A 19589-nucleotide genomic window follows, 5' to 3' on the forward strand; every position below is an offset into this window, starting at 1 on the left:
GGTCCTAGTCAATTTGTACACATACACAGGGCAGTCTTTGATAGCCCCAATCTATTAACTTCCTCTAATGCAAATCAAAGGTGGAAATTTTCACTTTCATTTAAGGTAGCTCTCACCTGTTTTTTCACTTTTCTACGTAAGGAAAAATTGCAAGCTACAGAGAATTCTAGAGGAAAGAAGAAATCCAACTCCTAAAATATTTCCACTTTAATGGTGAAAGGAAATACCTGCTTGGGGTTTTTTTTGTATCTGGAGCAATTGATTTGCAGTTCTTGCAGTATTATAGACCTTAGTTCTACCTGACTGTTGCCTTACAGTTGCCCACTAAACTCAAGTGACAGACTAACTAGAATGCAAGCTGACCTCAAAATCATTAACTCAGTAATCAAAATTACTTCTTGCTCTGACTCATATCCAACAGAATTCATTGTAGAATTTACTAATGTTTCCTTCTCTCACGCTCTCTTATTGTATAGCTTCTGCTAGATAATATTCTGGCCTTTGTATTAAATTTACTCATCTGAAGCATTGTTCAAGGGACCATCAGGCATTGTTTCTGATCTTTTGTTTGATTCAAAGCCTCTGAGAGCAGTAACAGGTCTTCAAGCATAGTCACTTTCTTCAGGTGGCTTATTTTAACTCAAGATCAGTCATAATATCAAAGGCTAACTTACTCTAGTGTTTGGTCACATAAGCCCCTCTGGCACATTTGTTTTCTTTGTTTAGTATTGACAGAATTTATTTGGACTTGCCATCCTAATTTTTCATACTTAGTATTTCATTGGTGGTTGTCAGCATGTTTCAAGCGATTAATGCTTCACTGGCAATATTACAATTACTTAGAAAATCGCAGAAAATAAATGATGACCTTTTCTCTTTGACAGTAACTCACTCCATTTGCTAACATAGTGGCAAACTCATGTATCTTATACAGTCTTACTTTAGCTGTTCTGAAAACCTTTATTATTCTTAACTCCTAGAAATGCCTTTATACCTGTCTTACTGACTCTGTCCTCTTTTCAAATTATATGGAATATAGTCTCTATTTCTTATGACTTAATGTTTTTCTCTCTTTGCTATTGTTGTTTGACTGTGTAACTATTATTTATCTCAGTGGTACATTTCATAATGCAGTTTGTATGAAATGTGCTCTGCATAGTGTAGTTGCATTGTATTGTCTCAGAAAAGTACACAGTAGTTGTCTTTGAACAGTATAATTATGTTTTGAAAGAAGTTTCTGGTTTGATATAAGTGTATAATGCTACTGTTTGATGTTAGAAATACATTTGAACACGCAGAATTTTGTCCTTGAAAAATATACTTTCTCCTTTTTTACCTTCAGGTATTATTTAAACCTAACAGATGTATACCTATGGGCTCATTTATTTTATTCTACCCCAGTACAAGCAGTAAAGGAAAATACAGTTACTAATCACTGTAACTTGAAATATTTTTTTAAAAAGTCTGTGTCCCTGTTGAAGTAATCTGTTATCCTAAAATATGAGAGAAAGGGAAAAAAAAAGAAAAAAGAGGAGTGATGGATTTGAGGAACGTATAGTGCTTTAAAGAGTAAAGTGAAGCAGGCATAAAAAGGCAGAATTAAAACCAGTAAGCAATACTTGCCAAACGGTTTGACAGGCTTGAGTTGTGTTATATCTTGTCTAGGCAGTATTGCTACTTGTATTAGGAGTTTTGCTGTAGAAAGCAACAGTGGATTGTAGCTATAGAAATCTCAGGTCAGGTTGATCAGTAAATTGAAAAGAAAAAACTAGATTTTTAAACTGGACAGACATGCAAGGCACATAGCTATTTAAGTACAAGCTAAATCCTTGGGGCAGAAGGTAGAGGGTTGTAACTTGGAAAGTAAAAGGGCTTTCTGCCTCAGTGAATCCTATATGATTTATAACTATGTTTGAGGGGGGAAAATGCAAGCAAAACAGAACCAAGAAAAAACAAAGCCAAATCTTGGTCCTGGTTTTCTGCTCCACTGTTAAGCCATAAAGTAGGGAAAAAATTGTTTTATATAAAATGTATTGTAATTTGGTGCATGTCTGAACTAGCCTACTCTGCAAGTCCATGTTGTTCCTGTTAGTTTTTATTGGACAGAACACATGGAAAAATTGTGAGGTTTGTATCAAGGAAGAAAGCCCTTAGGAGCGCTGGTGCTGTTTTTTTAGAGACCCTTTAGATTAACTCCTCTACTGTTGCCCTTGAGACTAGATGATTGTTGGCAGGGGCTACAAATTTCTTTCTCTGTGGTGATGAATGTGCTTCTAACTGCTAGTTTAATTATGTGAAAAGTGATCATAGCGTGTTATCAGTTTTCAGCACCGGTAGGAATGAACTCTTAACTACATTTATTCTGTGGTTCCTAAATTGTGGTCTTGGGCCAGTAAGGTTTTAGAAGGCAAGGCCTTTGAACAGAGAGCAGATGGAAAAGCCAGAAACACTATGAAATACTTTTTTAAAAGGTTATGGTTTTGCCCTCAGAATGATAGCAGGGATACTATTAACTGAGGACTTGGGTTTTGCTAAATTTTGCAAGACATATCTCTGTAGAATTACAGGCAAATTAAGCCACTCTGTGGGAACTAAACAGAAAAGATTGCCGTAGATTATGGTCGGAACCTTCAATACTTCCATTAATAATACCTTCCTCTATTTTCCTTTTCTATTTTTTAAAGATGATCTTCATATAATTAAGACATAGAAAACCTTCTGTCTATTCATTTAATTAACCCTAGTGGTTAATTTTTTTCACAGTTAATAGTACGTGTCTTATTTCAAGCCTAAATTCATCTAGCTTCAACTTGGAGATTTCAGATCTCATTGCCACTTTTGTACCTAAAGCAAAGTTCTATAGACTCTGGCAAATAGATGTGATTGCTCTAACTTTTGTATTTCTAGCCTCTTTTCATTTTTCCGTGTTTTTAAGAAGAAAAGTAAACTGTAGCCCAGACATAAAAATTTTGCATTACTAGTGAATGGACACAGGCTTTCTGCTTTTCTGACTGTTCAGGTTGTCAGGACATACCTGGATTTGCTTTGGCATGAGCTGCTGGTTGAAGCTCGGTTAATAGCTGCCAGCGGCCACCTGACTGGTGCGTGACCTGGATGTTGAGTCCCACAGGCAGCGAAGGGCTCACAAATCCTGAAGTCTCCATGTAGCAAACAGTAACCCTGTGTGTGGGTGAGCTACAGGTAGGAGTAGCCTTTAGCTTGGAAAAAGAGGAAGACTATGGCTGAAAATCTATAAAAGTAGCCCCAAAGGGCCCCAACATTGATGATGGAGCCCTGCCACCATAAACAGCAGAATCCTCCCAGCAAGGACCTTATCATAGCTATCTCTTCCCACCTCCTACCCCTGTTCTTCAGAAGAACTGAAATGTCAGCCAGACAACCTAGATAGACAGGGGGAAGGTAAGCATAATTTTCAGGAAGAAGAATGGGTAGCGGGAAGGCTTGTATAACGAATTTAACTTGGTTATTCATGGAAATTTTCTGTACCAGTTTGAATTACTGAACTGACAAAAAATTCTTACTTCCATTTGAAAGGTGCTCGTTCTCGCTCATAATGATTTTAACTGTAGCAGACAGAACTAGGAACAGGACTTTAAGTAAAGGTCTGGTTAATCCTGTATGATTAAACACATTGTCTTCTTTTTACAGTCCTTTCATGAAATACCTGTGGGTGTCATATTCCCTTATTCCCTTCCTTAAATGAAACTTCACTTTTCAGGGTTGGTTTTTTTTTTCTGAAGAAATCTAGACTTCTCCATTGCAGGATTCCTCACTTCTGTCCTTTTAAGTACAGCTTTTATTCAAAAACCTTGTATTAGAGCACATATTAGAACGTAAATTGTTCAGATGAGCTCATTTTACCAAGAAATCTGGTTAAATTTTCATGGTATCCTTTCCTGTTGCATCAGGTGACATCAAACTGATTGAGAAAACAAAATTCCATTCCATGAGCTCTTTAATCACTTGTTAGTTTACATATTTGTTTTATTAAAGATCAATTTCAGTTATGACCCCCTAACAGAAAGTTTACTAACATAGTAGTATGGATTAGGGAGTTTGATAATGATGTCAGGATATTGCATAGGTAACAGTTCTATCCAGGTCTCTCACAGGACCATTTGACTAGTTATCTCTTTTTTCTCATTTTTACATTGTTTTTAAAGAGTGTCTTGTGTAACTAAGCTGAGCCCTTTGCTCACTATTATGATGATGCCATTGCTTCCATTAACTAGATTTGTGATTCCACAAGACTTGTATCACAAGAGTATTATCATTTTTGTTCTACTCTAGTTGTAACTCCTGTCCTGGTTATTGTTCTTTTAACAGTATTTATATCATGCTATGCTGCCTCTAGTTTCTCACATCTCATAATTTTGCATAATTTTCAGGAATTGACATAATACTGGATTCTTTTCAGGCCTCCAGATCTCCACTGATGTTTTAGTATTTCTCTAAAAATTTGATAAACTTCTCAGCTAAATCTTTCAATATTCTCAGATAAGATTTTACGCAGTCAAAAAAATCTGAAAGATTACTATAATTACTACTTCACAGCTTTTAATCAATAGAAAATATTTTGCTATTCTTGCAGCGTGAATGATTCTGCTTCTGTGTAAATACTGAAGAATAATGTAAAGTCAATAATTCATATTTTTCAGTTTTAATGTTCTGATCTAGTGTCAGAGTTTCAATATCATTAAGGTTTTATTTACCTCAATATATCTTCCTAACTTTGTTAAGGATAGTTTGTTTTGGTTTTAATTGATGCCATTATTTTCATCTTAATGCAGGAAAAATGGGAAGCATGAGCACATCAAAATGTAGCCTGTTTTGTCTTCCACCAATTTTGCAAGCTTCCTGAGACTTCCCAGCACCATTTTTCTGCATTTCTTGAGGGTGATCTGTTATGCGAGGTACAGACTCTCCCTTGCCACTTACTCTAGAAAATGCTGCCAAAACACGCTTTTCATACTTTTTTCAAGATGTGTTCATAGGTCACATTTTGGAAAATATCTTATTAAGTCACAGTGTCTACTTATATTACCAGTTGGGACTGTAAAATCTTTGCTAGCAGCTCATGAAATTATGCTATAATCACTTGTACTTAGAAAAAAACACATCGGTTTCAGCTTAGGGAACCATTTATCTTTCAAACTTCTGTCTTGTATAGGACTGCCTTAAGCAATGTTTTTCTGATAGAGTTCTCGTGTAGAATTCGTAGGAACATTGAGGCTGTTTTACCAGTGGCAGCTTTAGACCTCCAGCATATGTCTTACAGGTTGAAATACCACAAAATGACAGATATTTTTTTATATATACATATTTTAAGTTTTGCAGCTCTATATGACACAACTTTTGTCCAAAACCTCAAGCTGCAGCTAAGCAAGATGCCTGTGGGCATTTTGAAACTGCCTGTGGGTAGATAATGACAACTGTAATATCCATAGAACTCTGCTGAAACAGAAGGGAAAAGAAATGAACAACGGGATTTATCCATGTGAGTTAAATCACTGGATGATCATCTGTGCTTGACATAACCTCAGAACACTAAAAACTATTAAACATGTAAGTTACTGTATTTGTATTTTTTGAATGAAGTGGTAATACGTTTCCTTACTTATAGTCATCTAGGGAATAAAAGCAAAACTTATGAAAATAATAGTACCTTGCAATTGAATCTGTCTTGGTATTCAACCATGTGTAACAATTCTGGTGTTATCAGTGGCATGAATTATTACTTTATTTAGATCGAAGGCCGGAAGCCTAGCAAGCTGCTTGTTCCAGTAACAGCAAAATTTCTCAATTTAAGCTATAAAGATAACATACTTTCTTACCTTTAATTGTTACAGATGGTATTAGCATGGAGATACTCTTTTTCTACCATCACTTTTGATGCCCACGGAGTTTGTGGAATGTGTGTGTGATGTAAAAGGCAGCAGCTCTGAGTTGAGCTGTCTTTTGATATGGCTAGATGAAGGTATTCACTCATTGCCTTGGCAATAGAATTATGGTAGTATTCAGTTACGATCCAAAGTCTTCTGAGGTAGAACCTTAGTTGTATTCTAAAGGGATGGAACATCGCTGCTTCTGCAACTGACTTTTAGCTTTTAAGTAATGTTTTTGACCCGATTCAATCCCTTGCTACTCAACTGTGTTATGATTATGAGATCTTTCTGTTTAAGGCAATTTTTCTACTTTGCTGGACATAAGCAAAATGGATTAATCTGACACCATAATAGTAATACATTTTAGCAGTGGGCAAGATGTCTCCAATATTTTAAATAGTATAATGGTGAGGGCTGCCTTTTTCAAGCCACTAAACTTCTGTAACCCCAGTTGAAGTTGAGGATAACCATACATCTTCTGTATGTCTCAGTCAAGTCCTCAAGTATTTTAATTATCTTTTAAAAATAGAATTCTACAAGTATAATGGAACAAAAATTACATCTCTCTTTAAATGCACAGTCTACGTGAGCAAGTTAAGGTTTTGCAAGGGTGAAATAACTAGTCTCTGGACACTAGTGATATTTTAATTTTGTTTATTAATGATTCTCACTCATGAATGAAATTGATGTGTTTGAAACCTTTTCAGAAGCTTCATATTAGCTTCATTAAACGACAAACAAAGCTTTACTGTCCTGTGTTTACTATTTGTTGAGCTGAAACTTCTTGTTGGTGTCATAAGCAAAATCTGTTGGTGTTAACGCCTACAGTGGGTTGACCTTGGCCAACTGCCAGACGCCCACCCAACAGATAGAGATCACTTACCAGTTATTGTCACAGGCAAAAGAGATGCAACTTGTGGTAAATGTCAATTTTTGCCAATTAAAATAGAGTTAGGTGGTGAAAAACAAATGCAAAAAAGCTAAACCACCTTCCCCTCCACCCCAGCTCTATTTTCCTCATCACCAGGCAGCATCTTGCCCTCCTTTAGCAGCACATTCCCTGAGGTGCCCACCCATGGCTGAGGGGCTCAGTTGTGCCCTATGGTGGGTCTGCTGGAATCAGTTGGAACCGGCAAGATCTGGCCTAGGGCAGCCCCAGTTTCCCCTTCCAGAGACTGCAGAGGTGCAGACCCTGCTGGTGGCATCAGGGTACTTGCACGAAGGTTGGATCCTGTTTTGCTGTACTGTGGAATATACTAGGATCACACCATTCTGGTCAGTAGTATAAACCAAACATAAATGAGAAGAAAATTTTTCTCATCTGACTAGAAGGGACTGAGGCTGTGTCAGGGATGCCATCCTGTAGTTCTGAGGATTCTGTTGCTGTGGATTTAAATTGGTTTGATAGGAGACTGTGAGGGAAGGAACTAGGCAAGTATGAGGGCTGGCATGTGGTAAAAATGAATAAGCATGTAGAGCTGGATCTCTGCAATGTTTTCGTCACTCAGACTTACTCTCCAACTGATTTCTACTTACATGGGAATCTGGAAAAAATCTATTGGTACACATACCTGAAAAGCTTGTTGGCAGAAATAAGTTACTGAATCATAATACTAAAAAAAGATTTAAAAGCTTCCCTCAGAGAAAGGGACTGATAAAGCTGGCATCTGTAACACTAAATGCAAGAAATAAAGCTCAAAAATAGAATGAGGGTTATCAGCATTTCCTGATAGAAATAAAAGCTACATTACCCCGCCCAAGGTTCAAAACAAGGTTGAATAGCAATAATTAATTTAGCAGTCTACAAATGCCAAGAGGAAAATTCAAGAAGTAATCCTGCCTTCATCTGACAGAACAGTGCACATCTTCCCTACAAAAGTATGTGCAGTGATAACTGCGTTATTTGTAGTGCACTACTTGAATGGTTTATCATCCTTGCCCATTGGTTTTAGTTTCCATCAGTTTAATTTGTATTAATGGAAGAAGCTTTGTGGTGGTGGTGGTAGATAGGGTTTTTTTGTTTTTTGTTTTAATCACCTGTTTTACAGAGCAATTCTTCTTGTTCCTATCTGACAGAGTCAGGAAAATACAGCCAAAGGCAAGGGCATCAACCACCTTTTTGAAGGTCTCTGGTAAACTATTATTTATATGGCTTCAGAGAGTCTGCTTCATATTTTAAAGGGCAATATAGCAAACTGAGAAACATGCTTAGGAAAATACATCATCCATTAACCTTACCTGCTTTCCTGACATGGGGATGAAAAGGCTTGCTTGAAGCCCAAAGGAGTGCTATAGGTGAGCACAGTTCTGTGGTACAAAGCAGTGTTTTTCTGCCTGTTTTCTGTTTTACTTTGGGTGTGTTTACTCGTAGAAAAAGTGTCATAAAAGCTGCTACCCTGATGACTACCCAAAATGATGTTATTTAGAATAGATTTCAAGTGTCAAGGTAACAGTTCAAAAATTCTACAACTCTGTCTCAGTTTCTGATATGTCCACACTGACTTTTTATGCTAATGGAATAGTGCCTATAGTAGCTGAAGATTTCCCTCTATGACAAAAATGTCAGCTGACAGAAACAGACAGGAGATGTCAAGGCAAGGATGACTGTCTGACATGCCCCTAATGTAGTATCCATTTTTGCATAATATATGCAACTGTACACTGCAGAAAGCAGGATTATTAGTGGATCTGTGGTCTAATACAGTGTGGACTGGGTTAGATCAAAGATCTAACAAATGTCTAAATGAAGATAGGCATGGAAGGTAGATAAGTAACTAGATGGAAAGCAGCAGGAAAGTAAGTGGAAGATTCTAGCTAGAATTCACCACTGTTTTTCCTGAAGATAATTGTTAAAAGTAGCCTTTGTGCAAAAATTTATAATGAACAAAGCACTGTTTGCTCACAATTTTCTCACAGGAAATTATCTTTCCACATTGTTTTATAATTGCTACCGCCAGTCCTATTTAGAGACTAGATTCTTGTGCCTAAGAAGCTGAAGAATATGTGTGTTCTGGGGGATTACAAATGAATGCAGCATTTGCTAAAAGCAACGTGCAAAAGAATGGGTGGTTAACAACATTCTGAAACCATTTGTTAGTCAGAGCAAACAGAAATAGTAACTCACTCAGTAATGTAGCTAGCTAATCTAGTTAAATGTGCCCTCAGCCCAACATCTGTCTTCATAATGGTCTGGGTGCTGTTAGGCACCAAATGCGTCTTTATGTTCAAATTAATGCTGATAACCAGTGGATGACACTTGTAATGTTGCTGATAAAATATCCAGATTTCATCTTCATATCTACTGAAATAAAAGTCTGTAATCTTCTATGCATTCCTTGTGTTGTTATTTAAAAATTGTATATGTCAAATATGCACTGTACAATTTCATGTTCACAGATGAGAAAGCTATGATGCAGAGAGATCTATTTCACTCAAATTATTTAAATGGTAAAATTCACCTGATCTTCTGAAATTCACGAATTCTCATGTTTTGTTTCTGAATGTCATAAACACAGTAGTTATCCTTCCTGTGATCTGCCCTCAGGTTGATATGTATTGTCTATACACAAGGCCTTTTATCAGATCACATGGGTGGATCTAAACTCGGCAAGGGATGCCAAGAATAACAAGAAGGACTTGTACAGATATATCAACCAGAAAAGGAGGGTTAAGAAAGGGCACTGCAGCACAACCCAGAGGCTCCTGACGTAATAGGAGATGACAGAGCAACTTCCATGGAATGCCTTGAAGGAATAAAGGGATGTCCATCTAAGAAGGTGACACAGCCACTAGCCAGCTGAAGTGCCTCTACACCAATGCACACAGCATGGACAACTAACAGGAGGAACTGGAACCTACCATGCTACTGGAAGGCTACAACGTAGTGGCCACTAACGAAACTTGCTGTGATGAATCCAATGACTAGAGTGTGGCTATCGATGGCTACAAGCTGTTCAGAAGGGACAGGAGAAGGAGGGGTGGAGGTGTTGCTTTTTATGTTAAGAAATGAATAGAGTGTGAAGAGATGTCCATAAAGAATAGTCATGAGCAGGATGGAACTACACAGGCAGTGAAAGTGGGACAGGTATCCTGGGGGAAGTACAGGGATGTTGCCAGGTTCTGTAGGGACGAGTTTAGGAAAGCCAAAGCATGGCTGGAGCTGAACTTGACACAGGATGCCAAGAACAGAAGAAGGGCTTCTACAGGTAAATAAGAAAAAGAAGGATAAAGAACACATACCCTCCACATTGAGCTACAATAGTGAACTGGTAACATCAGAGGAGGAAGAGACTGAGGTTTTCAATTTTTTTTTTGCCTCAGTCTTCTCTCTGATGCAGACAGGCTGAGAGAGTTGGATTTGTTCAGCCTGGAGAAGAGAAGGCTCTGAGGAAACCTTATAACAGCCTTCAAGTACCTGAAGGGGACTTACTGGAAAGCTGGGGAAGGACTGTTTATAAGGACGTGTAGTGATATGACAAGAGGAAATGGATTTAAACTAGAAAAAGGTAAATTTGGGTTAGATATTAGGAAAAGATTCTTCAATATGAAGATGGTAGATCATTGGAACAGGTTCCCCAGAGAGATAGCAGAGGCCCCATCCTTGGAGATATTCAAGGTCAAGTTTGATGAGGGTCTGAGCAATCTGATCTATTAAAGATGTCCATGTGTACTGCTGAGGATTTGGACTAGGTGACCTTTAAAGGTCCCTACCAACTTAACACATTATATGATTCTGTAATGGGGGACCTGGGATCACTATATCGCTTCTGCTGTTAGTGAACATGAAGTTCATGACCATCTTAGGAAACTGACTGCTCAAGCCCATGGAACCTGATGAGGTGCATCCCAGAGTCCTCAGGGAATTGGCTGATGTAGTTTCCAAGCCACTCTCCATAATATTTGAAAAGTCATAGAAGTCAGGTGAAGTCCCCAGTGACAGGAATAAAGGAAAAATTACACCTGTTTATACAAAGAGTAGAAAAGAAGACTGTTATCGTGGGTTTCCCAGTCATCAGTCGGAAACCAGTTAATTCAGTTACAAACTTAATTTTATTAATTTAGCAGGCGGCAATTAAGCAAACAGCGCTGGGCGGCCGGAGCGTCTCAGCTCTACCAACGGCACGCACCGTCCCTCTCCGAATTCAGGTTTTTATAGTCCTTTAGTTCCGGGTCCCGATTGTTTCACTGAGGCTTCTTCTGCACATGCGCCAGTTGTTGTTAGGGGGTCGTCTTCTACCTTCTAGTGGTCGATGGGATGAAGTTGCTCCTCTTCCTCACTTGTCCCTTAGTTGACCCCTCTCCCATATTTGGTCATCTTTAACAGCAAGCTCATTCATTGGCTACTTAATTTCTATGGTTTCCACTTCTAAGTTACCTATAACTCAGTTCTATGCTTCGTTAGCAACTAACAATATACGTTACACAATCATTCTTACAAAATCAGAACGTTACAACCTGTTTCAAGGTACATGTGGTTTACTGAACAAAGGCTCATCTATCACAATCCCCCCTTTTTGTTTTTATCACCATTTTGTTCAGTAAACCATTGTAATTCTCGGTGGCTTAGTATAAGAGTTTAGTCAACCGGGGGAAGAGTTAAACCATGATTCATACCAGCCTTGTTGAGAGTCTCTTTCTCGTCATCTCTTTTCCAACCCTTCCCTAAGTTTAGCCACAGTATCTCTAACAATGCCGGTATGATCTGCATAAATACAGCATTCTTCTCCTAAGGCTACACAAAGTCCCCCTTGTTTTAAAAATAGGAGATCTAAACCTCTCTGTTCTGTAACACCACCTCAGATCGTGATCTTAGGGATTTTTCCGTTAACATTAACTTTAAGGACCTTTGAATCCTCCCACCTAACAAGGGTCCTTGACATGGTCTAATTAATTGCTCCCAGATACATACAATAATTAAAACAATCAGCCAGGATGGGTGGTGGTATTCTGATTTCCTACAAGGTTTTTCTTGATCCCATTTATTGCCCTCTAGCCCCCCTTTTTCTTTTCCTAGGTGGGTGTGTTCCTGAGGCAGTGTTAAGCCGGGATTTGCACTAGGGCAGCTCCTCCGAGGCTTGCGTGTTACTCTGATCTCGGGGTTCCGTCCTCCACAGTTTTTTACACCTCTGCCTCGCCCGTCGGCTCGGTTGCTTCGAGTCACGGGGTGTTCCATCTTCCCGGCAGCAGGGGTATTCTTCAGGAGGCTCCGAGATTTTTCTCTTAGCGCACCTTTGTTTCAATTTCTCCCAGTTATTCGTTTTACTCTGGGGAGCTGCACCATACTCCACTTAGGTCTCTCCGGCAACACACCTGGACAAGAGTTATTGAAAGAGGAACAGGCTCGTTTGGGTGGAAACATTAATATTCTGGTAACCTATATATATTCCACCACTGTGGTGACCATTTTTCAATTTCCCCTTCAGCTGTTTTATACTCAAATATTTCTTGTGTCAATTTCAATTTTTGTGTGTAATTATTCCCATAAATTCCCCTAGGACGGGTTCCTTCATAACAATGAGACCACCACCGTCCTTGGCAGATTTTACAAATAAAACACATAAAAGTATAACAATTACAACGTTTGACTCCACACTTAACTGTAAAGTTTTTACACACTTAGAGTTACAAGTTTCTCCTTCATCACTTATCTGTATAAGAACATCGGTGTTTAAGATCTCTTTAGGGTCATTCTGAGACTTCCAGGAGAATTGGTGACCTTCCAGGATGGCTCTTGCAATGTTGAATCCGAAATAGGTCCCTTCACTCGACTGGCATGTGTCCATCCACACTCAGCAGTCCTAATGGCTGTATCTGTTGTAAGTAAGACAAGAAAAGGTCCCTCCCTTTGAGGTGTTAAAGAAGTTTCTTTCCAAGTCTTTATCAGGACTTTGTCACCCGGTTGTATCTTGTGTATTGCCATATGCAAGGGGGGGGCGTTCCTTTTCTTATTAACTCCTTTCTTCTTGCCATTAGTTGTGTTTTGTAAGCCTCTACTAGGGAATCCTCCAATCGCGGATGATTCCCCGGGTTACTCATGTCATATGACATCCCATATAACATTTCAAAAGGAGAAACACCCACATCAGTTCTCGGCTGTGTTTAGATATTTAATAGAGCCAATGGTAAACACCTAATCCAGGACATCCCTGTTTCCAATTTTAATTTTGTTACTTGTTTTTTAATTCCTCCATTCATTCTTTCAACTCTGCCAGAACTTTGTGGGTGCCATGGTGTGTGGTGTTGTCACTCAATTCCAAATCTACAGTTTCAACAATCCCACATCGGGGAGTAATTAATTTTTTTTTTTTCTAATAATATTTTAACCTCCACCCAGGCCGTGGTTCGTGTTGTCGAATCGGTAAAATCAATTTGTGTATTAGAAAAGGGTCTATGGGACAGAATTCTTCCTCCTGCTTTTTCCATGTGCATCTTGTGCTTCCCTTCAGCCAGTGCAAGCAGCTTCCATGTGGCTTGGTGAACCAGCCAGGGGAAGCAGCTGAGCTGCATACTAAGTCAGCACACCACCACGCAGCTGTAACTCTGTGATCTCCCTGGCCAAGTCCACCCTGCAGATACACTGGCACCAGCAAGATGCCAGCACAGGGGAGGGGCACAGTGCCTGGGAGTAGGAAAACTCTTGTTGTAGGCAGCAGTACTGTTAAAAATACTAGTTAAAAACATTTTGTGAAACTACAGGATTCAGCTGCTTTATTTTTTCTTAGATATTGTCTATTGACCCTTTGACACGTTATACATCCCCTTAAAATTTGCTTAGCCAGATCATAAAAACCAATGCACATATACTTAATTACAAATTGGTCAATTAAGGCTTGAGTGCCCCAGTGTGTACCGCTGTGTATGCTTTGTAAAATTTTGAGGGCCATTGTTTTAGGAAAAACCTCTCAGCTGTCAGGTAATTCTCAGGTTCCTGAACTATTCTTTTGTATTCCCATCTTTATTAGTTTTTCTTACTCCTGTGGTGTGAATTTCGGTACCTGTGGATTTAGTTCTTTCTGCCTCTTATCCGATATATCTGTGTCCCTAGTCTCCAGAATTAGTAAAGCAGCTCTTTTAGCTTCTTGGTCAGCTAAATTATTTGCTCTTATTTGCGGGGTTAACCCTTTCTGGTGTCCCCTCAAGTGTACCACTGCAATTTTCTTAAGGCCCCTTATGGCTTGTAAGCTCTTGATGAATTAGTCTTTTCCTTGTAAATTTGTTAACCCTCTCTATTCCCAAATCTTCTAAATGTATAAGCTATTCCAAAAGCATATTTTGAGTCTGTGAATAAGGTTCCAGATATAAAAATTGGGCCGGATTCTGCAGAGAGGTAGTTTCTAGAGACAATTTTGGAGAAACAATTAATATCCATTTGTCCGCTTTTTTTTGTAATACTCCCCTGATGTTCTGTGGGGAGATTACTTTCAACTCTCCTCCAAAGGTAATTTTGAGAGCTTCCTCCACCAATAGTGCCGTGGCTGCTATTATTTGCAGACAAATGGGCCATCCCCTGCTAGTCAGGTCTAATAGTTTGATAGGCTATAGGTTTTTGGTTCCTGCCCACTCCTGAGCCAATACCCCGTATGCAACACCTCCCTCTGTATTAACAAATAAGAAAAAGGGTCTCTGCAAGTCGGGTAAACTGAGCATGGGGGCATTTGTCAATTCCCTCTTAAGTGTTTCCAATTTTTCTCCATCCTCTGGAGTCCACTTTAGCAACCCATCATGAGCTAATTTGGCATATAAAAATTTTGCTTTTCCACTAAAATTCTCAACCCATTGCCTACAATACCCAAAAAGTCCCAATAATTGTTACACTTGTCATTTATTTCTGGGCAGAGGCATAGAGAGTATTCCATTAACCCTTTCACGATCCAATTTCTTAGTTCCTTTACTGAGTCTGTGTCCTAAGTACTTTGCTACTTCTTCTACAGACTGTAATTTTTGTTTAAACACCTTTAAACCCTGTAAACCTAAAAAGTTTGAAAGTTTAATACTCTCCCGTCTAATTGTTTCCTCATGTTCTCCGACCAACAACAAGTCGTCCACATACTGGACGAGGGTTACTCCTTGGCCCGGCTCATATTCCCGTAAAAGTTGTTAGTCTTTTAATTTCTGGTTTCAATCCCTTCCTACCCTCCTCAGGTAGTGGGCATTGTTTAATTTGTACCGGGACCTCAGGGTCCTTAATCACAATCACAAAAGGTTTAATATTTAATCTCCCCGTGGTCTCTGGGGTATACCATACCTCAGGGTTAATTTGCTTTTCGTCTTCGACTTTAAGGGAGCGTAATTTAACTCGTAATTGGTTTTTTTTATTTATTTCCAAAGAAATTCCTAGTTTAACCATTAAGTCTCGTCTCAGTAAATTATAGTCAGCTTCAGGCACCAGCAACAATGATTCTAAGCCAATTTTGGAGTTGCTTTCAAATAGTATTTCCTTGACCATGGGTACCGCAAAGGGTTCCCCTTTTGCGCCAATTACCTGTACTGTCTCCGAGGAAATTTTACATCCCCGGGGGTAAACTTTGGATGGTGGATCTTTCCGTCCCTGAGTCCACAAGGAACTCAATTTCTTACTGCTGGGGACATACTTTCAGTTTTACCAGGGGCTCTGTCTTACTCCTTATCCCCAGCAAATAAAGTTCTTGACACTCCTAGTCTTCTTTAAACATTTTCTCATTCCCCCATTGCCACTTCTCGTAAGGGGTTCTCTTTCACTTAAAGTGTATAAATTTGCCCTTGTTTCAGAAATTATCCAAAGGGCTGCATATTCACTTTCTTCTAAACCAAAGGGTTCCTTTTCGTTTACACACAAATTTAGAGCTTGACATACCCAATCCTCAAAGGAACCAAACCTGGGCCAGCGAACAGATTCACCCCTTATGGGTTGTCCTGCCCAGACTTCCATACATTAATGTATCATCTTTACTTTACTCTTACCCCGCCTAGAAGGGTGAGCATCCCAGTACTTAATCATCAGTCCCAATGGACTACTCGGGGGTACTGGGGAAAGATTCACAGGATCTCCCCCACCCATGGTGACAGTGGGCCTGCTTTTCCTCTGTCCCATCATCCGGGGTCTGTACTCTTACCCACCTCTCGGGGTTCGTACCTCTCCCACCCCGGGAATCCTGGCCCCAACCGAACGGTAAACTGGCCTATACTCACGCGTCCTGCGTCTTCGTCCGGGACTTCGTGCACAAAGATTAAGGGGCTTTGCCGGCTTTTCTTTGCTTATTGCCGAGAATTTCGGTTCGTCGGTGGAGAGCCGAGCGGATACTCTGGCAGGGCCGCTGATACAGCGGGGCGCCTCCCTGCTCAAAGGCTCACGTCCGGTTGTTCTCCATCCGAGTCACGGCACCAAATTGTTATCGTGGGTTTCCCAGTCACCAGTCGGAAACCAGTTAATTCAGTTACAAAGTTAATTTTATTAATTTAGCAGGCGGCAATTAAGCAAACAGCGCTGGGCGGCCGGAGAGTCTCAGCTCTACCAACGGCACGCACCGTCCCTCTCCGAATTCAGGTTTTTATAGTCCTTTAGTTCCGGGTCCCGATTGTTTCACTGAGGCTTCTTCTGCACATGCGCCAGTTGTTGTTAGGGGGTCGTCTTCTACCTTCTAGTGGTCGATGGGATGAAGTTGCTCCTCTTCCTCACTTGTCCCTTAGTTGACCCCTCTCCCATATTTGGTCATCTTTAACAGCAAGCTCATTCATTGGCTACTTAATTTCTATGGTTTCCACTTCTAAGTTACCTATAACTCAGTTCTATGCTTCGTTAGCAACTAACAATATACGTTACACAATCATTCTTACAAAATCAGAACGTTACAACCTGTTTCAAGGTACATGTGGTTTACTGAACAAAGGCTCATTTATCACAGAGACTGTCAAACATCCTGCACTGGTGTCATGACAAAACACAGTGGGCATTTCTGTGCAGAGGCTCTTCACACTCAGCTGGGTGACTCTGAACTCGGGCAGACCAGAGGGGCAGGAATCAAATTTGTCACCTCACGGTTACCCAAAAGAGAAAACTGCCTCTAAGTTGTGCGAGAAGGACCAGGGGAGGTGGAAAGGAAGAGAGAAAATCCTGGCATCCCCTGTCATTACCTTACATTTCACGGCCCCAGATTAAAAAAAAAAAAAAACAAAAACATCTCTAGCTGGTAGGGGAGTAAGGAAAAATAAAAAGCTACTGAAGGTTCACCTCCCTTAGGAGAGCAGCCCAGGAAACCTTGGAAGAACATCCCTGTGCGGACACAGAGACAAATGTTGGGCAGCACAGAGGATCTTCAGGAATGAAATGGAAAGCAAACCTTTCAGAGAAGAAAGTCAAAGCAAACAGAAGGGTTTTACCTGGCACAAGGAGCTGTCTTGTCCCAAAGGGAGAGTGTTCCGTTGCCCAAGGGAGTCCCGCAAGGCATTTGATCTACAAGAGGAGAGCATAAGCAAATCAGCCACTGTTAAAGGCAACTGAGGAGGTTGATGAGCTTCCCCAAAGGTCAATGTTTACTCTCTCCCCTACATCCCCACATTCCCTGTGTTCTGTTCCTTTAGAACAGTCTCAGATTTCCTTACTGGCAACTGCAGCAAGTTGCACTGGGCATGAGGTATTGACAGGCTGAACCCCAGATTCAAACCCAAAAAGGGTTCTGGGGATCTAACACCCCAAACCAGACCAGTTTCCTTCTGGGCAGCTGGCAGCAGCCGTATCGCAGCTGGAGCTGCAGGGAAGAGACTGAGTTCCCACCCCAGCACTGCCAGACGCTACCGAGGGGCGATGCCGCCACAGCCCGTCCGTGAGCCGAGGGGGAGAGTCGCACCACACGCCAGGAAGAGCGCAGGAGAAACAAGCTCACGCCCTGACGTCAGCCTTACCAGTCTGCACCAGTTCTTCCTCCAGCACAGAACTTCGGGGTCTTTTCACTGCAGGTTCAGATGACAGGGCCTGAGTCTGGAACAGAAACAAACAAAGCACCACCCTGAGTTTAACCTGAACACCAGCCCAAGCCAGCGGAAGCTTCTGGAAAGGGAGGCAGCTCTGGTCCCATTTAGGGACTGGGATTTGCTGGCTCAGAGCACAGCAGAAGGATCTTTGCAGGATCTCTGACCAGCACGCTGCCCTTTGGGTTTGATTGTTAATAGGGGCTCTCTTATGTGCAGGGATTAAACCCCCTCAGGCTTCCTGCCCAGTTCCCCTCAGGCAGCTCCTCAGCATTCCAGAGTTCAGCCCTGACTCTGGCTGGGGGAGAGCTGAGCCCCTCAGAAAGGGGTTTTGTACAAACAAAGAGTCAATGGTGCTCTCAGGGACAAATAATAGAGCATGAGGGTTTCTTACTCCTCTCACCCTATGGGGCAGTAAGAAAAAGAACACGGCACCTCCCAGCCAAACTAAGGGGTCAAGCAGCTCAGGACTCGTTTTTACAGAGCCAAAGTCCTAGGGGAATCCTCTCCCGGGCCGGTGGATACCCAACCCAGCAGAGAGGGCTTTATCCAGAGGAAGCAGGCGATTGTTCTCACATGGTCATGTAGTTTGGGTGCTCCTTCCTCAGCTCCACATGCCAGAGCAGAGCAGGTAAAATCTGGGCGAGGCAAACCCAGCACACAAGAGGCACCTGCTGTCAAGGACAAAGAAGAGCCTGAGGCTGCACAGGTTCAGGAAAGTCTCTGCTAACCTCTCCCACAGACTCTGCTCCTGGAGCGGCATCGCTGCCCGAAGCTCGGCGTTTCCTTGCTGCCCTGGCTGGTACCTTCACCGCAGCAGCAGAAACTTCTTCAGCCTTCTCTTCACACCCAGGGATGGCAGCATCTGAACAACAAAAGCAGGCCACATGACAGCGTGACTTAAGAGGGGTTCAGATCGCCATTTGCATGGCAGCCCAGCTCCTCGATCCCACCCAGAGCACTGGGATTCATTCCAAGCTGCACACCCTTCTGCAGTTTCAGACACCCCTCAGTTTTACAAGGGACACCAAACCCCAGAAGAACCAGGGCTGTGAACTACCTTTGTCATGGGCGCCACCTGGTTGTAGCTTTGGAGGTTCCTGCCCATCAGGATGTTCCACAGGCAGATGAGGGCTGTGGAGAGAAGACACAGAACAGGGATGTACAACCACGGCTCAGCTTCACACAAGCAAAACTCCCAGAGCTAATTGCTGGAGTTCCCTTTCCAAGCCCCCCTGGGATCATCTCAGACACACTCACAGACACCGCAGAGCATCCCCCACCTCTCCCAGCCAAGGCTGTGCTAATTATCCCACTACAGTGGGGTAATTCCTTTCTGTTAATGCTTCTTCATGACTTACGCTTGTTCCCAGCACCAAACACAGGGCTTTGGCTAACGTGGAAGGGGCTTTGTTTCACTCTGCACAGGTTAACCCCCCCCCAAGCCACACACTGCCCTTCAGCAGGGCAATGCCCCTGTGTACAACGCTGAGTTACTCTCCCCGGGGGTTTCACCACCCACACCCGCAGTTTTGCCTCTTTCTACCCTGGGACACAGAAGCCACAGGCACGGCACGGCCATCACTGCCCATAGCAGGGGGGCCGGAACAAGATGGGTCTCTCAGGTCCCTTCCAACCCCACAACCACCCACCATCTGTGCCTGGGAGCTCCGGGACGCCGGCACCGGTTCAGCCCCGGGAAGGCAGCCCCGTGTCTCCACACGCCCTACGCCGGGACTC

The 19589-nt window shown here is 41.7% G+C and overlaps 1 long non-coding RNA gene across 1 annotated transcript; it reads right to left on the bottom strand.

Moving 5' to 3' along the window:
- Nucleotides 1–16313: 16313 nt before the first annotated feature.
- On the bottom strand, nt 16314–19079 carry LOC311204333. Its single transcript, XR_014618017.1, has 4 exons — nt 18910–19079; nt 18581–18714; nt 17784–17859; nt 16314–17334 (listed from the first exon to the last, which is right to left on the bottom strand). It is a non-coding gene; the product is annotated as an uncharacterized lncRNA (long non-coding RNA).
- Between the last annotated feature and the right edge of the window lie 510 nt (nt 19080–19589).

This window comes from Gallinula chloropus (assembly GCF_964237585.1).
Source record: "Gallinula chloropus genome assembly, contig: HAP1_SCAFFOLD_160, whole genome shotgun sequence".
NCBI classification, from domain to species: domain Eukaryota; kingdom Metazoa; phylum Chordata; class Aves; order Gruiformes; family Rallidae; genus Gallinula; species Gallinula chloropus.